This window comes from Pan paniscus, chromosome 5 (assembly GCF_029289425.2).
Source record: "Pan paniscus chromosome 5, NHGRI_mPanPan1-v2.0_pri, whole genome shotgun sequence".
Classification (NCBI taxonomy): Eukaryota; Metazoa; Chordata; class Mammalia; order Primates; family Hominidae; genus Pan; species Pan paniscus.
This window is the reverse complement of record NC_073254.2, coordinates 139333010-139347614: the sequence shown is the minus strand read 5'-3', so window position 1 is coordinate 139347614 and position 14605 is coordinate 139333010. Positions and strand designations below refer to the sequence as shown.

General features: G+C 40.8%; 1 protein-coding gene and 1 non-coding gene across 2 annotated transcripts in view; one reads left to right on the top strand and one right to left on the bottom strand.

Moving 5' to 3' along the window:
* MAN1A1 (mannosidase alpha class 1A member 1) overlaps nt 1-14605 on the top strand; it is a 172780-nt gene that overhangs the window by 15565 nt on the left and 142610 nt on the right. The gene's annotated exons all lie outside the window — the stretch shown is intronic.
* LOC112440198 (U6 spliceosomal RNA) lies at nt 6841-6945 on the bottom strand. Its single transcript, XR_003028384.2, has one exon. It is a non-coding gene; the product is annotated as a U6 spliceosomal RNA (small nuclear RNA).

Here is a 14605-nt window from a genome sequence, read left to right as displayed (position 1 = left end):
GTGCTGTTGATGGTAAAGAAAATAGGAAAATTAAAATCAAAGGTTATTGCTGTTTACTTCCCATACCTTGTCACATGTTTCTAAAATTGATCGAAAACAAACCATTGTAATTTTATAAATTGAAAAAAGAGTTATATTCCAAGATATAGCATAGTAGGATGAGCTGAAATAGGAAGTTTAAAACAGGTGTCTTTGGGAGAGTTGGGGATGGTGATGCTTTCCATCTGCTTCTTGCTTAAAGCTTTAACTACGGTCCTGTTAGAATATACCTGAGAGTCTGGGAAGTCAGTGTATTTGCTTCTGTGGTTGTAGTTCTCCACCCACCTGTGATCTGAAGAATTACACCCTAGGTTTTTATAAGGTAAAGGCACTAGAATTTAGACATTTAGAAGGGACTTCTTTGAAAACTAGGAAGAAGATGGGCAAAGTATAATACCAGGTATTGGTCTGAGTTACCCAGGGGTAGATTATTTATTAGAAAACTAGTCTGAATTTGTGTATTCTTGATAAATACAAGTTTTGACAGAAATTCTCCACTTTTGACTGATCTGGTAATAGAGGTTGAGGATTTTATAGCCAGATATGCTGCAGGTAATCAGGTGTTAGTTCTAGCTTAATAATTAGCTTAATTTAGTATTAGCTGTCTTTTTCTGTGGTACTTTACCCATGCTCTTAATCATCTTCCATCCTTCAGTGTGTTCTGCTGGAGAGAGGCGGTACTAATGGTGCAAAGGCAGACATTAGGAAAGTTGCAGAAGTGGTATTATATATGTTACACACGTCAGAAGACTAGTCACCTTAATACTCAGTAATTGACTATGATTGGCAGCAGGGAATGAGCAGCCCTCTCGCTTCCTGGAACCTTGAGAGGTGAATTCCATACATTACCACTGGTGTTCAGAAGGATCACCTTTTTCTGACCTGTGGGCACTCACTCCTACCTTTTAGAATTCCTGAGGGAGGAAGCTGTCTAGTTATATGATTAGTTAGCATATTTGTGGACCTTTAGTTATCAATAGAATTGCTCGAAAGCTATCTTAGGAAGTAATGCCTTTGATTGATTTGAAATCTCATGCATCACCCGTGTTGCTAGTGTTTTCCAAAACACTGAGGGATTTTTGCAGACAGCATTTTCGGGGGCTGATTTGAGGGTAATAAACCAAACTGGCAGGGAGGGAGGGTTCTTCCTCCACCTCAGGGTGAGATCTCTGCTCCTTTACTTTACTCTGGAGTGCCCTGTCTTCACAAACCCCGGGGGCACACAACACATTAGTAGCCATAAGAGTGTCTGTTGTGTGTTATGCAGCCCAGAGTCTTCCACTGGTATATACCAAGTCCCCAAGTTAGATATTTCTCTTTTAAAAAGAATTTTGCCTTCATATTTAAAATAAAAATTATATTCCTCAATTGGCTTTTTTTTTTTTTTTTTTTGAGACGGAGTTTTGCTCTTGTCGCCCAGGCTGGAGTGCCGTGGCATGATCTCAGCTCACTGCAGCCTCAGCCTCCCGAGTAGCTGGGATTACAGGTGCCCGCCACCACACCCAGCTAATTTTTGTATTTTTGGTAGAGACCGGGTTTTACCATGTTGGCCAGGCTGGTCTCCAACTCCTGACCTCAGGTGATCCTCCCACCTTAGCCTCCCAAAGTGCTGGGATTACAGGCGTGAGCCACCATGCCCGGCCAGTTGGCTCTTAAACCTCAGCTATTAATTTGCAAGTATATTTGGTTTATGAATAACAACAGCAATAATAGCAACGTCTGATAATTTTATCTCTTTCTCTAGGTTTAAAACAGAGGCAACAGTTAAAACTATACTTTTAATAAAAAGTGCAGCTTCTCAGTTATACTCCATCATGTATTCCCTTTTTCTCCTAATAGAATGTGTTTGTTATTCTTCCTGTTCTGAGAGTGGCTCCTTAATTGATTTTATACCATCAGTTAGTGTTATTATATATAATTAAGGAAATCAATAATGAGATTTTTAAAATATCATCTTGGCATAGATTTTGTCTCCTTTATCTGCAGTTTTAATTCTGGAATGGTGAAAAGTATGCCGGTAACTACAGGATACCATTTGTTGAGTGTTCACTTCCTGTTAGATACTATGCTCACCACTTTATGTACATATTCTCATTAAATTCTCAGAACAACAAGTATTTGGTTTTTCTCAGAATACGGGTATTTGACATTATTCTCCTCATTTTATACATAGGAAATTGAAGCCAGGAAGGGGCAAGCAAATTGCCCAGGGTCGAGCAGCTCCTGCGAGGTTGAAATCCAGGTCTGTCTGGTTCCTGCCCCCACCCTCTCTCTTCTTGTGCACTCATCTCTGCTGGGTTCCCCATATCCCCTGGGGCCTTGGCAGGCTCAGATCTTACCCACCTTGAATAAAGAATCAGGACTCCTGTTGCAGTCACTCCTCTGCCTGAGAAGGAAGTAAAGGGAAGTGAGGTGAGGACTGGCACAATTTCCACCCCAGCTTGTGGCAGACAACATGCTTTAATTCTGAAAGCAACACCAATGCTCAGTTTGTTTGGAAAAGCCTCTCAAGAGTAATATTGTGCTCAACTTAACAACTATATTTACTAGTATGTGTTCATGTATGTTTATATCCCCTTGATTTTATATATATATATATATATATGCATAATATGTACATGGTTATGTGTGTGTATATAATTATCTAAAATAATACCTTAAGCATTAATGGAAGTTATTGGGGGTTCTGGAAAGTTGTTTAAATCAAGAGAAAAACAATTGTCACTGGAAGAAACAAATCTAAATTTGCTTCCTTTATTCTCCCTCATCTTGGGGCAACTATGACTCGTAAAGTTTAGGATACATAATGTTACAATTATTTAATTTTTAAGCAAGAGATTCTATAAAGTGTGACCACATTAACAAAAATGCAGTTTGAATTTTAAATTCACAGTGAGGTATATCACCAAAAAGAATTCTATGAGTCAAAATAATATGTTGTTACTGACTTGACAGTCAAGTTGTATATAGAAGTGACAACAAAGGCTCTGTTTAATTGATCTTAAGAGATCTGGACAGTATAACTCTTTCTGCAAATGGGGCAATACAGTTATCATTCAAACCCAAATAATTTTTTTTAATTTTAATATTATTTTCCTTTAATAAATCAGATTAAGAATCACTTCCAACAACCCTCCTACAAATATTTAGAAGTACCACCCTGTGCAAGGCACTGGAGAGATGACAGTAAACAAGACCATTATCACCACTGCCCACATGGAGCCCAAAGGGGTAGAGAGTAAGGAGGCCCTGTGACGAGTACCCTGGGAGGGGCCTAGAGGTACTATGGGAGCCTGGAGTAGAACATAACTCTGGCAGAATGTGGGGTTCAGGAACACTTTCTAAATGAAGTAAAGTATTAGACCTGAGGATGAGTGGGAATTAGCCAGTTGCAGGCAAGATGAAGAGGGCCGCAGGATAGGAATGGAATGTATGAAGGTCCCCAGGGCAGCCAGAGGACTGAGCCAGAGTAGTAGGGCTGAGAAGAGGAAGTGGGCCACAGAAATGAAGCATAGAAGGCGTCTGACCAGGTGTTTAGACTTTATCCTGAGATCATCAGGAACCATGGGAGGGTTTTAAGTTGCAGAAATAATATCAAATCTGCATTTTTGGATAAGACTGGAGTCCAGGACATGTGTTAGAAGGCTCTGCAGTAATCCAGGTGAGAGATGAGGTTGGCCTAAATGCATAAAGGGGTAGTGAAGATAGAGAAAGTGAACAGATCCTTGAGATACTTAAAACCGGAATTTATAGAACTTTGTGAGCACTTAAAAATGGAGAGTGAGAGAGGAAATGGAGATAAAGAGGTTCTTGGGTTCCTGATTGGGTCACGGTTTTCTGATGATTGGAATCGTCAGGAGAGAGAGGGGAGTGGAGAGGGGTAATGGATGTGGTTTAGGATATGTGGCATTAGAGGAGAAAGATGTCCAAGTGGAGATCTCTTGTGAGCAGTTGGATGTATACAACAAGCACTGCAAAGAGAAGTCTAGGCTAGAGATGCCAATCTTGAGGCCATCAAACTATGGAAATAAATAAGATCCATTAGGGATAATGTGTTCTGTACAAAGAGTCAAGGGCCTAGAAGCCCAAGGAACATCAACATTTACAGGATGTGCAGAGTAAGCGGTGACAGAGAAGGAGCAATCAGAGAGATGCAGGAAGAAAACTGGCAGAGTGTGGCACTCTGGAGCATTTTTAGATATTCAGTATTTGAAGGAGTGAGTCTCAGCAGTGTCAAATGCTGCTGAGAGTCAAGATAAGGACTAAGAAGTGTTCTGTGGATTTGGTAAGAAGCAGGTAGAAGATGACCCTTACTGGGGCTGATTCAGTGCAGTATTCAGGGTAGCAGCTGTATTGCAGTGGAGCTAAGGAAGGGCACAGACTATTCTTTCAAGAAGGTCACTGTGAACGAGGCCAGAGAGGTGGGGTGGTAGCTGCAGGATGACACGGGGCAATGAGAAGGCTGAGTAAAGAAACAAGAAGGCTGAGTAAAGAAACAGAATACTTGCTGGACACTGCTGAGCACACAGTTGAAGCCAGCAGCTGGCCCCCTCTGCTCACTCGTTTGATTTTTCCTTAGCGGGATTCAACCACTCTGCCATATTTGGACAAGGCAGACAAGTAGATTGACCTATCTAGGAAGACACATGTTCCCAAGTGCTTTTTTGAGAATCTGATACAAGAGATCATTTGTTAGTAAGAATGTAAATCCACTTAATTTGGAGTCAGTGGGTGGGGGGGATATTTATTATAAAAAGGAATCTCTCGTGGATTTAGGTGAAGACCTCACAGAGCCTGGAATTACAAATGTGAAGGTACCGGGAACCAAGACCACTATTCCTCATTTCTTACTCTGGGCTACCTAGTCTTTTGTCTTCAGTCATACATGCTTTATTCTTTCCTCTGCAGACAGGCTGTCTTATGAATCAGTACTCAAGTTTACATGGCCAATAAGTTTAAACACTAATAGACTTTATAATAAGCATCTCAGAGGCTCAATTCCAAATTCCCAGAATGGAGAATCTGACCCAGCTTTAGTTAAGTGTCTAATCATCTATGGCCAGGGGGTGGAGTATTGATTTTTAGTGCAAATGTAGGCATGGCACAGAGCCTCCTAAGTGACAGAAAGAAGAGGATTGCCTGGCTGCACAGAGGTTTTCTGGCATCTCTGCTGCATCCAGGCATCTGCTTTGCTGTATTTATCTTATTGAAGATTTCTCTGTTGTGGGCCTACTTGTCAGAGGCAAGTTGTCCAGGGTTCTGCTATATATTCATTATGGAAGGTTTTACCTTATTGAAATGACAGTTCCCCACCTTTAGCATTTTATGTTGTTCCATTAACTGTCATACAAACATTCCTGCAAAATATCAGTTCACGAACCAAACTTACTTTCCCTGAGATGGTAACCGTTTCACAGCCTCTCATATTGCTGCTTCATTATGTGATGAAGTCTAAACACGTAAATGGTGACCAGTTAAAACACACACCTGCACACATCAAATCAAGAATTTGATTCCAAATTTACAAAATAATCAGGTCTTATCTTTTGAAATCCTACCTGTCTATCAAGACCCAATTTAAATCTTATTCATTCCATAAATTCTTGCCTGTTCTTATCCCCTGAACAGCAGAAAATTATTTTTCTCTGTTTTTATGACTCACTTTGTTTTAACCTACTTACTACTTTCTTAGTGTTAAAGGCAGCACACACAAAGGCACTGAGATGAGAGAGCTTGTGGCTTTGCCACTTATTAACAGTCCAACCCTGTGAAGATATACAGTGCATTTGAGCTTTATCTCTTACCTGTGAGAGTGATGATAATGCCTACCTTTCCTGGATGTGAGGAGCCAGCAAGTGAGTGGATGCAAAACTATTTGCATGCTAGGAAACCTTTGCAGATATTGATTACTTAAGGAAATAGTTTTGGGGTTTGAAGACCGGGTTTCTAAATCCCTGTCTGCCACTTGGTAATTCATGGTATGGCAGTGGGTGACTTACTGTTCTTCTTGGGCATGTTGTGTGGTGTGTTTTCTTTCATTGCTCTAACAAATTATCACAGAGTGACTTAAAACAATACAAATTAATATCTTACAGTTCTAGGTCAGAGTCAGAGTGGCCTTGTTTAGTTTCTCTGCACTGAGTCTCATAAGGCCAAAAATGAGCTGTCAGCTGGCCCAGGCTCTTCTCTGGCTCCGGGGGAGAATCTGTTTTACAAGCTCATTCAGGTTGTTGGCAAAATTCAGTTCCTTGCCAACTGTAGAACTAAGGTCCCCATTTCCTTGCTGTCAGTCAACTCTCAGTTTCTGAAGGCCACCTGCATTCTTCATCAGTTTGCTCCCTTCATTTTCTTTTCATTCATTCATTCATTTAGACAAAAATTGTATATATTTATGGTGTACACATTTCAAAATATGTATCCATTGTGGAATGGCCAAATTCAGCTAATCACCATATCTGTTACCTCACATACTTACCATTTCTTTTGGTGGGAGCACTTAAAATTTACTTTCTTAGCAGTTTTCAAGTATACAGTACAGTGTTCTTAGCTATAGTCACCATGTTGTACTACCATCTTTAAAATATGGAATGTAGCCTGGCCAACATGGCGAAACCCCATCTCTATTAAAAATACAAAAATTAACCAGACATGGTGGTGCATGCCTGTAATCCCAGCTCCTTGGGAGGATGAGGCAGGAGAATCGCCTGAACCCACGAGGTGGAGATTGCAGTGAGCCAAGATTGAGCCACTGCACTCCAGCCTGGGCGACAGAGCGAGACCCTGTCTCAAAAAAAAAAAAAAAAAAAAACAGAATGCTTCATAAATTTGCACATGATCCTTGCGGAGGGGCCATGCTAATCTTCTCTGTGTTGTTCCAGTGTTCATACATGTTGACAAAGCAAGAACTGAACACTCCTTTTTCAAACCAGCAACATCACATGGAGTCCTGTTCAGCTGAATCTCTGACTTTCCATTCTGCTGCATCGCTTCTGCCCCCAGCTGAAGAATGTTCTTTGCATTTAAGGGCCCACTTATTAGATTGGGCCCACCTGGATAATCCAGGTTGCTCTTTATTTTAAGGGCAACTTAATTGTTCTTAAGTAACTTTCATCATACCTGCCAACTTCCTTTGCCATGTGAAATAACATGTGCACAGGTCTGGGGATTACAGCATGGAAATATTTGGGGTAGGGTGGTTATTCACTCTGCTTACCACTTTTGGTACTATGTATGTGTACAGTGTGTGAAGTCAAGCACAGTCACTTGCATACGTAGAGCTACTCAACAGTCAGTGGTAAATCATGTGGTCTTGATATGGTTAGGCTTTGTGTCCTCACCCAAATCTCATTTGAATTGTAATCCCCATAATCCCCACAATCCCCACGTGTCAAGGGAGAGGCCAGGTGGAGGTAATTGAATCACGGAGGCAGTTTCCCCCATGCTGTGTTGATAGTGAGTTCTCACAAGATCTGATGGTTTTTTAAGGGGCTCTTCCTTCCCTGCCTTGCTTCACCTTCCACCATGATTGTAAGTTTCCTGTGGCCTCCCCAGCCATGCTGAACTGTGAGTCCATGAGCCCTCTTTCCTTTATAAATTACCTAGTCTCCAGCAGTTGTTTATAACAGTGTGAAAACAGACTAATAGAGGTATAATGTACATGGATGCACTCTGGTCAAGAGTAGGCCAAGCAGACATCCGAGCCTGCATGACTCAGTGAGTTTAGGGCACAGGTGCATACTCCATTTGTTATAACCTGTTTGTGTAAGTTTGTACTTGGTTCTGGACCACTATTGTCTGTAAAAGGTATAACTGTCCTGCTGACGCTATACAGGTGCTCGTGCCCAGAGAAAGAGAGAGCTAGAGCTGTCTGTCTTTTCCGTCTTTGCAGACGGACAGTGAGGAGCCAGGACACAGCTCGGCCTGCTTATGTCCAGAGAGAGAAAGAGTTAAGCTGCTGACCCTGAAGGCAGGGAGAGCCGCCCACACAGGTATACGTGGGAGCAGCTGGCTCAAGCAGTTGAGACAGAGCAGAAAGTGTAAGAGAGATGCTGAATAAAGCTGTATTTCACCTATCTACGGCCCCTGAGTGTTCTTTCAGCTATCTGCCATTCATCCACCCACTCCCCTCGGACCTCAGCATGAGCTGGAACCTGACCCTAGACCTAACAACAGGTCTGTTGCTGTGATTTATGTTCAACAAACATAAACTGTTACCCAAGAGATATTTTGTGCCTCAGGTTGCTGGTAGGAGTAATGCAAATCAAAAGAAGCTAGGTTGATAGTCATACAGTAGTTCCTTTGTATAGCAACTTCTAGTATATGCAAATAGAGAAGGCAAGCAAACATGCTGTATCCACATGTAGGGAATATTGATCAATAGGAAGAATATTCCATTTTTTTCTTAGGACTTTTGTTGAAGCCTTTGACAAACTATCTTATTTCAATTCCGTTATTGTTCGTATTCTGGGCTCAATAGGGGTATTTAAAGTACCCAGTGTTGTAAGACTACTGAAAATCCACACCCCCCTGCCCCCGGAGACGGAGTATTGCTCTGTCACGTTGGGGTGCAGTGGTGCAATCTCAACTCACTGTAACCTCTGCCTCCCGGGTTCAAGCAATTCTCCTGCCTCAGCCTCCTGAGTAGCTGGGATTACAGGTGCATGCCACCACACCTGGCTAATTTTTGTATTTTTACTAGAGACAGGGCTTCACCATGTTAGCCAGGCTGGTCTCAAACTTCTGACCTCAAGTGATCCAACCACCTCGGCCTCCCAAAGTGCTGGGATTATAGGTGTGAGCCACCATGTCTGGCCAGACTACTGAAAATCTTGAATGAAAAATAATTCTAATTTTTGTTTATTCACCCTGCATCTTAGCAGGTATAGTGTAAAAGTTAGGAGCAAAAACTCTAGAGCCAGACTCCCTGATTCTGATTTCCCTCTCTTTTATGTGTCCAGTGACCTTGGGCAAGTTACTTAACCTCCCTATACCTCAGTTTTGTCATCTGTTAAGGTAAATACAGGCCCAACTTTGTGGAGTTATTATTGAGGATTAAATTAAATGTGTTGATATATGTAAAGTGTCTGGAATTGTAACTGCTATATAGTGCTGTGTGAGTCTTAGGATTATTATTTTAATTGAATAATATGCTTTAACCATTGGCTCTAAACTAAGGCTGTTTTGCTTCCCAGGGTACATTTGCCAGTGTCTGGAGATAAGGGTTGTCACATCTGTTGGGGTGAGATACAGACATCTAGTGTATACAGGCCAGGGACACCACTCTGCGTCCAAAAATGCACACGGCTGCCCTCCCCAACCCCCCAAACACAGGCTTATCCAGCCCGAATTTCAGTAGTGTCAAGATTAAAAGCCCCTGTTTAAACCAGTGGCCTTTTATGTTTTTAGTAACAACTTCATTTTCAAATAAAATATTCATGTGTCATGAGTGACTTTTAACAATGAGGAAATTCATGACTGAGAGCCATAGGGCTCTGAGTTCTACAATAAAGTGAAAAGTAGAAAATAATTGTTCTGGTGATTATAAAAAGAGATATCACAGGAAAAGAGTGTGCTTAACTTCTAGAATATATAATTAAGGGTAAGAAATACTCTGATCCTGTGAATCATTGAATGGGAGTTCTCATTTTCTAATTTTCCAGTGAGGTTCTTCTGGAGATTATAAGGGATGAAATTACAGGTGACCCTTGAACAATGCAGGGATTGGGGCACCAACCCCTCATGCAGTTGAAAACCTGCGTATAACTTTCGATTCCCCCCCAAACTTAACTACCAATAGCCTACTGCTGACTGGAAGCCTTACTGACTAAACATAAGCAGTCAGTTAACACGTATTTTGTATGTTATATGTATGATATACTGTATTATTATGGCAAAGTAAGCCATAGAAAAGAAAATGTTATTTAAAAAATTGTTAGAAAATATATTTATTCAGGTGGAAGTGAGTCATCATAAAGGTCTTCATTCCTTGTCTTCATGTTGAGTAGGCTGAGGAGGAGGAAGAGGAGAGGTGTTCATGCTGTCTCAGGCAGAGGTGGAAGAAAATCCAAGTATAAACAGACTCCCACAGTTCAAACCCATGTTGTTCAAGGGTCAGCTGTACTTGGATTTGGAAACTTGCTGTTGCTGTGTATGTTGAAACACAGTGAGGGTTAAGATAACTATGCATTACAGTTGCTTATGTGGAATTTACCTATATTGTAGTAGTGGTAAATTTTGCAAGTCCCCAAATGTTTTTGCCACTGTTATTTTTATTTCTGAATATTATATAAGGCTTATGTGTTTGCTCTCTTCACTCCGTCTCATCCCGTAGGTATATTGAATAATTTAGAATTTAGGGTATTCTTCAACTACTTTTTTCTCCACCACCTCTCCTATCAATTTTAGCTATTTGATTTGTCCATACAAGATTCTGTAGGACTATCTGAGACTCTGTTCATTCTTGTGGTTACAGAATTTGTCCTTTTGATGATAGGTCACTTAATCATCAACACTTGCATGACCACAGGGTGCAGAAGCTGTTGAGACTGACATCCTGGATCATGTAGGAAAGAACCTGGGCACATTCCCATACCTTCCACTCTGTTAACCTACTTGGAGAAACTGAGAATCACAAGACACAAACAAAAATAACCTGCAGTTGTTCATCATTAAGATTAAGCAGAACACTGATATGTTGGGCATCAACTAAGTGCTAAAAATACTTGATAATTGATTACATGATACAATTGCTAAGTATTGGTTAAAAAAATATGAGATTGTGATCATATTAGAAATACATTTGTCTCATGGTATTTAACACATTTGTGGCTTACATCAATATGGCAAAAGGAAGGTGTTAATTGCAGCGAGGATGATAACCACTGCATCATTTTTGGGTCATTGTATTACAACTTTGAATCTATAGGCATAAAGGGAAACACCCTGACTCCTTATTTAAAAGGAAGAAACAAAACCTTTTTGATTCCGATCATGTCTGCCATATTTTTAAATTGGGGCTAGAACCTGGGAAAAGCAGCTTACAGCAGAACTACATTTTATAATGCGATCTTTTGTTCAATTTGACTAGTTTGTTTTTCTGACACTCTCTAAAGTGGTGTAACAGTGATAAGTACTTCTTCACAGACTTTGTGATTAAGAGAGATCAGCCTTAAATATAATTGGCACCTTTCAAGGGTTTGGGCAAAGTCCAGCCAGTGTCCTGTGATGTCAGGGTGTTAGAACAGAGAACGTCTTCTGTCAGCCACCACCTTGCTGTGGGCTCAGTTACGTGCTGAGCACCACATCAAAGACCCAGCTACGTAGCGGTTGAAAACTAGTTAAGGCCTTCCTTCTACTTTGAAATGATTGTTACCCACACCTTGGTTTGCTACTTCCTAATTCAGAGCCTTATGCTGAAGACATTTTTGGAAAAAACTCAACAGTTTTATCAGTGAAATATGGGGAAATACTTAAGTGTCTTCATCAATAATTAGTTGATCTGGGGAAAAGAGACGGATTAAACACTGGGGAAGAGAGACTTGGATTATAGTGAATCAGTGTCTATGTATATTATATAATTTCTATAAATAGGACTGGCCGAGTAGTAGCAAATAGCACACACAGGACCATGTTTCTTGCCTCGTTTCGGTGTACATAGTGGCATTTTATTGTGGTACTCTGGACCAGTGACTAGAGGGTCCCAAAGACTAGAGCTCATACTAGGAAGACAATTCCTTTACAAAAGGTGGTTACCATTAGTTCTGCGAATAGAACGGAGATCTGAGTCTGGATTCCAAAGAATACTGGCAAGGCATATCATAGTAGTAATCAGTCTAAGCTGAACAGGGCCCAGTACTAAGAGGATCAAGCCTAGGAGAAGAAAAAAAGCAGAAATGGAACCAGAATGACAACACTTAGTAATGTGGATAAGATCATCACAGACATACAGCTGTACACCAGTGAGCTCCTTGTGGACAGGAATTGAATGCAGTATAGGCCATGTAGCTGTGGGTGCTCAAGATGATTGTGGAAGGAATGAATGGTTCTGCCTGGCACAAAGGAACATGGGAATGGCATTTGGTCTGGAGAGTCCAGTACTAGGACAGGTTCCACCCTGCTGCCCAACTGAATCTCCTGGGGGAATTTGCTTTCTGCCTGGCTCAGGAAGCTGTGATCTGCTTCCTTCTCTGTGAGTTCTATAGGAGTGGGCCACTTATGGAGGGCTGCGGCCCCTGGAACATTTTTACCATTGCTCAAAGTAAACATTTGCAGGGCCGGGGCAGTGGCTCATGCCTGTAATCCCAGCACTTTGGGAGGCTGAGGTGGGTGGATCCCTTGAGGTTAGGAGTTCAAGACCAGTCTGGCCAACATGTCAAAATCCTGTCCCTACTAAAAATACTAAAAATTAGCGAGGCATGGTGGTACGTGCTTGTAGTCCCACCTACTTGGGAGGCTGAGGCAGGAGAATTGCTTGAGCCTAGGAGGTTGAGGCTGCGGTGAGCTGAGATTGTGCCACTGTACTCCAGCCTGGGAGACAGAGCAAGACCCTGTCTCAAAAAAAAAAAAAAAAAAAAAAAATTGCAGGCCATGTAGTCAGTCCACTAGATTTCAGGACCTTGGTTCTTTGTCAGTAAAATTCAAAGGTGAGTAGTTAGTTGTTGGGAAGGTGACCTTCTGAGACAGGACCAAGGAAGCAGGTGAGAGGGACAGATCCTTCATAAATCCTGACAGAGCATCCTGTAGAAGGTAAAATATCCTTCTGGTTTGGAGGAGCATTTTACACAAGGATATTTTAAATCAAGTTAGAGAGTCCTAAGCCAAGGACAGCGTTTTATATTCAGTACTGGGAAGGTATTTTCTGTCAATGGTAGAAGGTCATACTTCTCTGTTTGGAACAACAGTCTTGTTTCCAGAAATGAAGGATATGGAATTCTAATATTGTTCAAACATTGAAAAGAAAACAGTGTGAGAGAGTCAGTTTATATGGAAATCGATAGTAGAAGATCACAAGTATACTGACCTATTTTAAATAAGATTTCATGTAGTTACAGTAAAACTTTGGGGAGAAAGTTGTATTCTTTCACGTACACATATTTGAGAGTCCAAAATTTTACATTTGAGAAAGAGAAATTGTAATTCAGCTATGATACCCTGTAAAATTAGGTAAAAATTAAACATTTCAAATAGTATTATAAGTTTTGCTGACTAGAAACGTAGTATTTAATACAAGTACTATTATAAAATATTTTTTAACAAGAGCCCCTTTTCACAAAGCTGAAGCTGTTTAATGTTATTCACAGAGTGGTATGTAATTATTGGGGTAATTCAGTTTTTACTAGCACTACAGATAAATTGTATTATAGAAGATGCCTTAATATTTGAGGTTTATACCAAGAAATATAGCCTTCTTTGATAACAATATTTACTTGAATAATTTATTTGATTTTGGTCAAATATTTTACTTTTTTCAAAGAAAGTGGAGAAAAACTCCTCAAATTATTCCATGATGTTGCTGTTTTCTGAGTGAATCCCGGAACCCCAACCACATACCTCTTTTTTTTTTGTTTTTAACCGTTTGTGCCTTCCCCCAAGCCCACATCAGTCTTTAAAACTTAATCAGAGGACTTGGCTACTGTAATTTTTTTGGTAAATCATACTATTTATTATTACACAGTTGTCACTGTCAAACCTTTAGAGTAGTTTCAGCTGCCAAATAATATGAAAAATACTGCAGAGAAAAACTTCTGTTTTCTCAAATTGGGGCAATAGTACATAGCCCAGTTTTGAGCTGATCACTCTAGTTTTTAAAAAACAACCAAAGTATAACTACTTAAATGCTAAATGCCTTAGTGATTGGTGGTAGTTCAAACTTTAGTTTGAACTTTAAACACAACTGGCTGACCCATCCTTAAGAGAAGATACTGGCCGGGCACAGTGGCTCATGCCTGTAATCCCAGCACTTTGGGAGGCCGAGGCAGGCAGATCACGAGGTAAAGAGTCTGAGACCAGCCTGGCCAACGTAGTGAAACCTCGTCTGTACTAAAAATACAAAAAATTAGCCAGGCGTGGTGGTGAGCGCCTGTAGTCCCAGCCACTTGGGAGGCTGAAGCAGAAGAATCACTTGAACCCAGGAGGCAGAGGTTGCACTGAGCCAAGATTGCGCCACTGCACTCCACCCTGGGGGACACAGCAAGACTCCGTCTCTTAAAAAAAAAAAAAAATAGAAGATACCACTGCAGTTCTCCTGGCTTTAATTCATTTATGACAGCAGAGCAACCACTGCGACAGCATATCTGCATGTGCCACACCTTTTTTCAAGGCAGAAGGAAGAGGGAAAGCAAAGATACCCATTGACCTTGACAAAAGTCCCATTGGCTGGAACTTTGACCAGTAGCCACTTCTAGCTGTGAAGAGGCTGAGAAAGAACATTAGGCTTTTACAGCTGTCAGTTTCAGCAAGAAGCAAAGGAAAAAGAGGTTTGGTTGTGGGGTAAATATATCTATATTATCTGCAGTAGGTCTAATAGATATTCATATTTTTATTATTGTTTTGCAGCTTTGTGTAGTCT